At 39.5% G+C, this 8,553-nt stretch overlaps 1 protein-coding gene across 7 annotated transcripts in view; it reads left to right on the top strand.

Moving 5' to 3' along the window:
- LOC123768334 (proteasomal ubiquitin receptor ADRM1-like) overlaps positions 1–8,553 on the top strand; it is a 435,185-nt gene that overhangs the window by 372,541 nt on the left and 54,091 nt on the right. Inside the window, exon 1 of one of the 7 annotated variants that reach the window (XM_069302941.1) lies at positions 574–592. The exons of the other annotated variants lie outside the window; for them this stretch is intronic. The gene's annotated coding sequence lies outside the window, so the exon portion shown is untranslated. Of the gene's footprint in view, positions 1–573; positions 593–8,553 lie in introns of those variants that run through there. 7 annotated transcript variants of the gene reach the window in all.

Here is an 8,553-nt window from a genome sequence, read left to right as displayed (position 1 = left end):
TCTCTCTCTCTGTCTCTCTCTGTCTCTGTCTCTGTCTCTCTCTCTCTCTCTCTCTCTCTCTGTCTCTCTCTCAATAGCTAAGGCTGAATAACATTTTGCAAAATGAATATAGTTCAATAAAATAATTAAACAGATAAAGACTCCTTCAGCAAAGAAGTTCTTAAATTTGAAGATGCCTCTAATTGCTATGTATAGTTGTAATTACTTGGCGCTTTCTCCTAGTAGTTCGCATCCTTCCGGTTCAAATTCATATGAAGACGTCAGCCAATGGGCCGCCATCTCTACATTAATATTACCGATTTCAAATGCTGAAATATAAAGAATATTCAGCTTGATGAATTACATAAAATCCAAACTGAGAGATAAAATAAAATTAGAACTACTAAAGGCATTTTGATGGTCAAGTTCAGTTTATCCAGATTGAAGAAATGTTTCAACTCTTGCGAAGTTCCATCCAAGGTGTTGAGAGACATTGGAACAATCGCTGCATGCAAGACAGATCTTGAAGTTTCTTCTCGACCAAGCCCATCTAGTGCTGAAGATAAAGTTGAAGAGGATGTTTTTTTATTTTGATTAATGTAGAAATATCAAGGTAAATAGCATTATTAGTTTTTATTATTTCATTAAATTCAGTCTTATTATTAATTTTTTCATAAACTGTGCTGGAGGATTAGTAACAGGTAAACTAAAAATTTAATAATCTTTTAGATGACTGTCTGCAAACTCTATATCCTTTTAGATGTTATTTTTTTTGTAAAAATGAAAATTGAGTTGAAAAAAATTAAAATTAAAAACCCTAGTTGGTTTTTACTGAAGATATTCTTTGTTGTAGGGGCTTGATTTTTCAGTTGGTTGATAGTAAGCAGGATAAAGATAACTATAAACAGCGATGTTGTTAGTGCTAAGTTACTTAACTTTCTAAAGTTAACAAGTGGCTGTTAATAGCTTAGAAAAAATCGGCATACTGAGCTTAAAGAAATGACAACATCTCAAGCTATACGATTGTCTGTAGCTATTTCGCTAAATAACATTGTTTTATTTATTTAAAATAACAAAAATGTGGGAATCTATACTAAAAGACAGAATGTTTAAATGTTTCTCTGTCCAGAGTTGAAGGCTAGATGCTAGTGGCTAGCCTCGCCCAACTTTGCAGGGGAAATGATCTGAGGTATGGGACAGGCATAGGCTGGTCGGGGTCGGCCTTAATTAAATGCTTAGAAATATTAGTAATTATTAAGACCACCATGCGCTTTTCATTGAAAGTGTGACATATTTGGCGTGATTCCTCTAACGTTTCTAGTGACTAATATATTTTCTATTTCATAGCTATTAGCAAAGATTTCAAGCTTACAAGCCACAATGTTGGACAGAAGATGCATTTTCACCCATTGGGTTATAAACCTATGGAACCGCATACCCGCCGAAGCCATAAATGACAAAACTGCTGCAATTCTAAATTCAGCTGGATAAAATCTCTAGGACAAATTTAGGGGGACCTCTGACAAGCCACCGACTTCTTATCTTATACTTTAGTCATTCAATTTCGTCGAATCGTTTTCTTTATATATATTTTTCAGAAAACGATTTACTTGAACGCCCCAACTAAAGTAAGAAATTTTGTTTCTATGTATTTGTCATTTCCTCTTACTACTTTCACTTAATTAAAATATGTACAGATGATTTACATTTGGAATAGGTATCACAAAAAACTAGATGAAACTCGACTTGCGACTCTTTTTGCATGAATATTGAATTTATTGGTTATTGAAAGGTATTTCAATAAAAAAGTTATATTTTTTATTTTTTATTTATATATACAAGAGTTCTTACATTCTTGTTCAGCCACTAGTACGCGTAGCTTTTCGGGCAAGTCCCTAATCCTAAGTTCCCTGGAATACGACTCTCGCGACGAATCGTTTTTACAACCCAGTTAAGGATTTACGCCCAGTAAATCCTCCCCGGCCAGGATACAAACCCAGGACAAAGCGCTCACGGAACGCCAGGCGAGCGTCTTACCACTACGCTACGGAGACTATGACGGAGATAATTTATTAAATAATAAGCAGGCAGACCTATATCTATATATCTTGGACGACAAACGTGTTCAAAACCAGAGCGACAATGTACAGAATAATAATGTGCTAAATACAGGAACAATCTTTCAGTCCCCAGGAAGAACGTCTAGAGTTTAAATAGTTTCTACACAAATGACAGAAGCCTAGTAAATAAATTTGACTCATTATATGCTTATGCTGAGTGGCTGAAAATCCCAACATCATTGGCATCAGTGAAACATGTGGACGAAAGAACATATTAAAAGGTGAATTCTATCTCCCAGGATACCACCCACCATTCAGAAAGAACAACAAGAGCAGGCGGGGTGATGCTGTGCGTGCCTGGATGCTACCAACAATGGGGGAACTGAACACCATGGGACCCTCAGAGTCTGTATGGTGTAACATTTTAACTCAAGATGGTAGCAAAATAACAGTGGGTGAATGCTACAGGACTGACACAGCAGCGGCAGAGGAAATTGCGGATCTGCATAATGTGATCAATATGGCATCTGAAATCCAAACTTTAATAACGGGGGACTTTAACACATGAGACCTTAGATTGGATTAACCTAACATCACAAGCAAAAGGTGGACAATTTCTCGACCTTGTGCAGGGCTCCTTCCTCATACAGCATGTGATAGAGCTCACACGTGATAACAGTTTAGTTTAGTTCGTTTATTATGCACCCCATACCCATCCTGTGGGCGGTAGTGGAAAGGGTTACAGAGGCACATTATGGGCTCAGGGACTGAACTCCAGAATTCCTTTAGCTAAGCAAGTTAAAATCTTGATGAGCTAGTTACAAAATTCGATACACATCGTCACATTATATCGAGCTTCTCGATAGAGCTCGAGAAGCTCAGTAATCTGTACACCAGTTGATTGACGGTTGAGAGGCGGAACCAAAGAGCCAAAGCTCAACCCCCGCAAGCACAACTAGGTGAGTACACACACACACATAAGGAGGACCTAGCAGCCGAGTGGACATTGCTCAGGGGTCGTAATCTTTAGGGCCTGAATTCTATTCCCGCCAAATGGGAAGAGTTTTCTATCAAATAGGAAGTTTTTTTTCCATGATTTTCCTGATCACTAATCAGTAAATAGGTACCTGGGAGTTAGCTGGTACGGAATCCATCCTGAGGATATGTAGTTACCTAAGTGTAGTTACAGGATGAGAGCTACGCTCGTGGTGCCCCGTCTTCCCAGCACTCTGTCATATAACGCTTTGAAACTACTGACGGTCTTGGCCTCCACCACCTTCTCCCCTAACTTGTTCCAACCGTCTACCACTCTGTTTGCGAAAGTGAATTTTCTTATATTTCTTCGGCATCTGTGTTTAGCTAGTTTATATCTATGACCTCTTGTTCTTAAAGTTCCAGGTCTCAGGAAATCTTCCCTATCGATTTTATCAATTCCTGTTACTATTTTGTATGTAATGATCATATCACCTCTTTTTCTTCTGTCTTCTAGTTTTGGTATATTTAATGCCTCTAACCTCTCTTCGTAGCTCTTGCCCTTCAGTTCTGGGAGCCACTTAGTAGCATGTCTTTGCACCTTTTCCAGTTTGTTGATGTGCTTCTTAAGATATGGGCACCACACAACCGCTGCATATTCTAGCTTTGGCGTAACAAAAGCCGTGAACAATTCCTTTTAGTATATCGTCATCCATGTATTTAAAAGCCATTCTGTAGTTAGAAAGCGTGGCATAGGCTCCTCGCACAATATTCTTTATGTGGTCCTCAGGTGATAGTTTTCTATCTAAAACCACCCCTAGATCTCTTTCTTTATCAGAATTCTTTAAAGATTTCTCACATAATATATAGGTTGTGTGGGGTCTGTGTTCTCCTATTCCACATTCCATAACATGGCATTTATTAACATTAAATTCCATTTGCCAAGTGGTGCTCCATATACTTATTTTGTCCAGGTCATCTTGAAGGGCATGACAATCATCTAAGTTTCTTATCCTTCCTATTATCTTAGCATCATCAGCAAACATGTTCATATAATTCTGTATACCAACTGGTAGATCATTTATGTAGACAATAAACATCACTGGTGCAAGAACTGAACCCTGTGGTACTCCACTTGTGACATTTCTCCAGTCCGATACATTGCCTCTGATCACAGCCCTCATTTTTCTATCAGTCAGAAAATTTTTCATCCATGTTAGAAGCGTACCTGTCACTCCTCCAATATTTTCCAGTTTCCAGAACAACCTCTTATGTGGAACTCTGTCGAAAGCCTTTTTTAGGTCCAGATAGATGCAGTCAACCCAACCATCTCTTTCCTGTAATATCTCTGTTGCTCGATCATAGAAGCTGAGTAAATTCGATACACAGGATCTTCCAGATCGAAAACCATACTGTCTGTCTGATATTATATCATTTCTCTCCAGGTGTTCTACCCATTTAGATTTAATTATTTTTTCCAATATTTTGACTATTACTCTTGTCAATGATACCGGTCTATAATTAAGGGGTCTTCCCTGCTTCCACTTTTGTAGATTGGAACTATGTTAGCCTTTTTCCACACATCAGCTACAACTGTATACAGGGATGCCTGAAAAATCAGTTGAAGAGGAATGCTGAGCTCAGGTGCACATTCTCTCAGAACCCATGGTGATACTCCATCTGGACCAACTGCTTTGTTCTTATTTAGCTCCTTGAGCATTTTTTCCACTTCGTCTCTAGACACCTCTATGTGCTCTATGTTGTTCTCTGGAATTCTTATTGTATCTGGTTCCCTGAAGATTTCATTTTGTACAAACACACTTTGGAACTTTTCGTTTAGTGTTTCACACATTTCCTTTTCATTTTCCGTGAATCTATTTCCCATTTTCAACCTCTGAATATTATCCTTTACCTGCAATTTGTTGTTTATGAATTTATAGAATAGACCTGGTTCTGTTTTACATTTGTCTGCAATCGTTTTTTCAAAATTTCTTTCTGCCTCTCTCCTCACTGCCGTCTAGTTGTTTCTCGCATCTTTCTATCGCTGGTATGTTTGGGGGTTTGGCCTCTTCCTGTATTGATTCCATTTTTGTGTCTTTTGGTCTCTGGCCCTCTCGCACTTTCTGTTGAACCAATCCTGTTTCCTAGTTCTGCTTCTCTGTTTTGGTATAAAAATTTTTGTGCCTTTATTATATATTTCACAAAACTTGACATACATCTCATTCACTTCCTTGCCTAGCAACAAGTCTGTCCAATTATACTCACTAAAAAATTTGCTAAGGTTGCCATAATGTCCTCTCCTAAAGTCAGGTTTTTCAATTGCATCGACCGTCATATTTTCTTCCAGATTATAACGCATTGCATACTTTATTCCCAAAAAGACATGGTCACTTTTACCCAAGGGAGGAAGGTACTGAATGTTAAATATTTCTTCCTCCTTCCTGGTAAATATCAAATCTAGCATGGAGGGAACTTCCCCTTCCCTCATCCTCGTAGCTTGTTTAACATGTTGATACAAGAATGTTTCTAGGATGAGGTCTACAAATTTACAGGTCCAAAAATCTTCTGTTTTAGCTTCATATGCTTCCCAGTCTATGGATTTCAAGTTGAAGTCGCCGACTATCAACAGTCGTGAACTATCGTTACCCGCTCTCGCTATGATCTTTCTCATTATTGTTATAAGACCTTCTCGTTTACTATCTAGCTCCTCCTTTGACCATGTGCTGCTTAGCGGTGGACTATATGCATTTATGATCATTAGTTTATCATCCTCATGGCAGATCTCTAGTGCTATTATGTCAACTTCTTGTGGATTGGCAGTCATTATTTCGTTCACCTTTAGGTGTTCTTTCACCAGCACAGCAACGCCACCGCCTTTCCTGATTTTTCTGTCCCTTCTCCAAATTGAGTAGCCCCTTGGGAATATGACCTCATTTAAAATAGCATCTTCAAGTTTTGTCTCCGTGAGTGCAACAATGTCTGGTGTCTGCAGCTGTATTATATCACTTAACTCCAGTATCTTTGATCTTACTCCATCTATGTTGGTGTATGCAATCTTCAGGAACTTGTTCCCCCTCTTCTTATTTTTCACTCCCCCTTTCTCCAATGATTTTGTTGGTTTGCCTTTATGTACCACTTTACTGGTCTGCCTACCCCTATCACTTTGTAGAAAAAAGAATTTATTTCTTCATTCCTGCTCTCATTTAAACGTTTTGCCTCGGCGAGGTTCAGTTTCAGCTTCTCTCTATCTTCTTTTGAAAGATCTCGTCTTAACGACCACACTTTCCCATCCTCATCACTTTGTAATTTTCTAGCATTCCTAAGTACTTGTTGACCAGACCACACACTAAAAGTTCCTTAGTACTTCTTCCATCTGTTTGGCACCATTTAGGGTGATCCTCAAAGGTCGATCTTTCCCTTTTACGTATCTGCCTACTTTCCTGTAGTCGCACACAATCTCTATCGTTGTAAGACCTTCCACGAGGCCAACAATTTTATCTACTACTTTTTCTTCTTCTACAGCTCTTTCTGACCTAGATGTTATCTCTTTTTTCTTTGCAGCCAAAAATGATCAGGGACTTACTCTGATCAACTGTGTTTTGCACCAACTTCGGGTTAGATGCCAATTCTTTCCTCACTTCTAGCCTAATGTTTGTTTTATCTTGGTTGCTGCAGTGTTTGACTTCCTTTACTGCTTCTTCTATTTTTTCCTTCTCCTTGGCCACTTGTGCATAAGTGAGTTGCATATCTTTCTTGCACTGTTCTATTCCCTGTGTAACTTCCTCCATCTGTGGTGACAAAAGCTGTTTCTCCTGTTGAAATTCCTTACCTAACCTATTGTAGTTACTTATGTTTAAATTTACTTTAACTTCTTCCAAAGCTATTTTTAAGAGTCTATTTTCTTCTTCCATGGCTTTGCAATTTGTTTCTAATTGAATCTTATCCTTGCACAAGTCTTTCACTAAACCCTCAAGACATACAACTTTGGTATTTATTTGGTCATTACTTTCTTTCAATTTACTAATTGTTTCTACATGAGAGGTCACTATAGTATCTAATTTTACCAACTTGTTGTATAGACTGGTTATATCAATGCTTTCTTCACTGAATCCAGCAAAATCAAGCTCTGTTTTGTATTTCCTCTTGCCGGCGGCCATCTTGAATGTTGTTCTCTGCACTGGAAACACTAGGGTAACTTTTTCTCATCCAATTTTTCACTTCCCTTGGCACATTCCTATTATCTCGCCTATTTTTCAAAAGCACTATACCTTTATGTTCTCTGGGACACCACTCACTCATCATCATCCTGTACTACAATACTTAGGATTGTTGAAATATGCTGGAGCTCCTCTTGTCTGCCTTTTGGGAAAGAACTTGGGACACACACACGCACACACACACATGTGTGTGTGCGTGTGTGTGTGTACTCACCTATTTGTGCTTGCGGGGGTTGAGCTTTGGCTCTTTGGTCCCGCCTCTCAACTGTCAATCAACTGGTGTACAGATTCCTGAGCCTACTGGGCTCTATCATATCTACATTTAAAACTGTGTATGGAGTCAGCCTCCACCACATCACTGCCTAATGCATTCCATCCGTTAACTACTCTGACACTGAAAAAGTTCCTTCTAACGTCTCTGTGGCTCTTGTGGGTTTTCAGTTCCCACCTGTGTCCCCTTGTTCGCGTCCCACTAGTGTTGAATAGTTTATCCTTGTTTACCCGGTCGATTCCTCTGAGGACTTTGTAAGTTGTGATCATGTCTTCCCTTACTCTTCTGTCTTCCAATGTCGTAAGGTGCATTTCCCGCGGCCTTTCCTCGTAACTCATGCCTCTTAGTTCTGGGACTAGTCTAGTGGCATACCTTTGGACTTTTTCCAGCTTCGTCTTGTGCTTGACAAGGTACGGGCTCCATGCTGGGGCCGCATACTCCAGGATTGGTCTTACATATGTGGTGTACAAGATTCTGAATGATTCCTTACACAGGTTCCTGAACGCTGTTCTGATGTTAGCCAGCCTCGCATATGCCGCAGACGTTATTCTTTTTAAGTGGGCTTCAGGAGACAGGTTTGGTGTGATATCAACTCCTAGATCTTTCTCTCTGTTCGTTTCATTAAGTACTTCATCTCCTATTCTGTATCTTGTGTCTGGCCTCCTGTTTCCACTGCCTAGTCTCATTACTTTGCATTTACTCGAGTTGAACTTCAACAGCCATTTGTTGGACCATTCACTCAGTCTGTCTAGGTCATCTTGTAGCCTACTATCGTCCTCAGTTTCAATCCTCCTCATAATTTTTGCATCATCGGCAAACATTGAGAGAAACGATTCTATACCCTCTGGGAGATCATTTACATATATCAGAAACAGTATAAGTCCAAGGACTGACCCCTGCGGGACTCCACTCGTAACGTCTCGCCAATCTGAGACCTCACCCCTCACACTGACTCGTTGTCTCCTGTTGCTTAGGTACTCCTGTATCCAACGGAGTACCTTCCCTTTCACTCCAGCCTGCATCTCCAGCTTTTTCACTAGCCTCTTGTGTGGCA

Source organism: Procambarus clarkii, chromosome 49 (assembly GCF_040958095.1).
Source record: "Procambarus clarkii isolate CNS0578487 chromosome 49, FALCON_Pclarkii_2.0, whole genome shotgun sequence".
Lineage (NCBI taxonomy): Eukaryota > Metazoa > Arthropoda > Malacostraca > Decapoda > Cambaridae > Procambarus > Procambarus clarkii.
Note: the sequence above shows the minus strand (reverse complement) of the source record. Positions and strands in the feature narration are given on the sequence as shown.